The sequence below is a fragment of the Glycine max genome, chromosome 14, assembly GCF_000004515.6.
Source record: "Glycine max cultivar Williams 82 chromosome 14, Glycine_max_v4.0, whole genome shotgun sequence".
Classification (NCBI taxonomy): Eukaryota; Viridiplantae; Streptophyta; class Magnoliopsida; order Fabales; family Fabaceae; genus Glycine; species Glycine max.
The window spans coordinates 23,857,182-23,859,404 of NC_038250.2; the positions used below are offsets into that span (position 1 = coordinate 23,857,182).

General features: G+C 34.6%; 1 pseudogene; it reads right to left on the reverse strand.

The window, feature by feature from the left end:
* Nucleotides 1–266: 266 nt before the first annotated feature.
* LOC100815994 (CENP-B homolog protein 2-like) lies at nt 267–1,835 on the reverse strand (annotated as a pseudogene).
* Between the last annotated feature and the right edge of the window lie 388 nt (nt 1,836–2,223).

The window sequence follows — 2,223 nt, forward strand, 5'->3', positions numbered from 1 at the left end:
CTCATCCCATTTTTTTCTTTCTAATTCCTCCTTAAATTCATCAAATTCAGTGTAGTATACTATAGTAGAAACTCTTTAAATTAATACTCGGTAAATTAATAAACTCTCTAAAATAATAAATTTTTCCGGTCCCGACATGGGCCAATGCAAAAAATTGGAAAACTCAATAAAATAATAAGATAATAATTTTTCGTGAGATCCCTTTATAATTTTCGGTCCCAAGAAAATCATAAATTAATAATTCATAGAAACTAAAAAAAAATATATTACACTCTATTGAAATATGATTCAATAGTTGTCTGTTTTCCTTTAAAGTTCAAGTCTATTTGGAGCTCATCTCTAACTTTTCTTATTGCATCCAATAGCTCAGGTGTTGTATTTTTGTATTGTATCATAAAGTTGTGAAGAGTGTTCGACGCCATAAGTGCTTCCTTTCACGTAACAGGCTCCAAAGACACCATATCATCTTCGCTGTCATCCTCTGCATTGTTCTCAATGATAGTACCCAAAATATCTTCTAAACTCTGAACCTCCGAACATGCTTCATTTTCACCTTGGTAGTTCATTAGATTATCGATATCCATCTTATTACGATAGCCACATTGATTGATCATAGTCTCAAGGTCTTGAGTTTCTTCATCAAAAGTGGATTCATCCAAATTTCTTGCAACGTCACTAGCTGAACGAATTTTACAGTGTTGAAAGCAATTCGCTATTGTTTCTTTTCGAACATCTATCATCCAAGCTGGGATTGCCAAATTGATAGCATCAAGGACATTTATCTTCCCTGGATCAGATTGTCCTACCTCATAACCTTCCAATATTTTGCGGTAAAACCTTCTACGCAAATGCATCTTAAAAGCTCTTATTATCCCAGCATCGCAAGGTTGAATCTTTGATGTCATGTTGGGTGGCAAGAAGAACAACTCAACGTTTCTTAGCCCTTCAATATTTCTTGGATGTGCTGGACAATTATCCACCACAAGTAGAACTCTTCTACCATGCATCATTTGGTCAAATGAATGAACATATTCATCAAAAAGCACATTAGTCATCCATGCTTTTTTGCTAGCTCGATATTGGCAATCCAAGCTATTCATGTTGACATTCTTGAAGCAACGAGGCTTTGCATATTTCCCAATAATCCATAGAGGGATTTTTTCAGAGCCATCTTCATTGAAACAAATAACTACCGTCAGCCTTTCTTTATCTTGTTTTCTTCCTTCAAGTTGTTTTGTTGCTAGTGAATTAGCTTGTAGCCTATAAAACAACCCAGTTTCATCCATATTGAAAACATCTTTCAGTGGGAATTGATCAATTTTCTCCCGAATCGATACCAATTTCTGCTCCATGTCTTGTACATCAACAGTCCCACTCTCGCCAAAACAACGAAATGACTTTATGCCATGTCGGTGCTTGAATTTCCCAAGCCATCCTATAGAGAAGTTAAAATCTGGATCATCATGAGGGTACACGAGTTTCATTGTATCTCTTGCCTTCTGCAAAATTCATTCTCCTGTGATATTCACATGTTCTTGATGCTGGAGAAACCACTCACAAACAACCTTCTCCATGTCAAGATATTTTGTTGGTTTGTGTCTTTTGATCTCTGCTCTTCCCTTTTCTATTTCAGTAGAGAGATAGTCATCTGACCGCTTAAGTGTGTTTGATATTGTTCCTTGACTAACTTTCAACTCAAGTTTTCCCTCAAGCCATATCTGCAAGTGTTTTTGTGTGCTTGCAGGATTATCTCTCTTGTACTCACACAACTCCTTACGTATTTGATCTGACATAGTTGATTTTGCAACACCTTTTAGATGAGAAGCCATCTTGTGAGATATGGTTTAAATACTCTAACGCATTCATGTAATTTATATATGCCAAACTTGCTTAAGAATATATTGAACACATTTGTTCCTCTTGTTTACATTTACTGTACTTCAAAAGTCATTATTGATTTCCAATGCATATGAACACAGTAGTTATTAATTTACATTGAGTCCCAAGGTTCCTTGCAACATAATTCTAAGAGGCATAGACTAATTTGCCTTTTTGTTTGGTATGTATAGTATAATTACTTAAAAACTCTTTAAATTAATAATTATTAATTTATCGATAAATTAATAACTCTCTAAATTAATAAATTTCTCCGGTCCTCACATTATTAATTTATAGAGTTTTAACTGTACTACATTTCTCTCTGGTAGTAGTTTCCTTGGCACC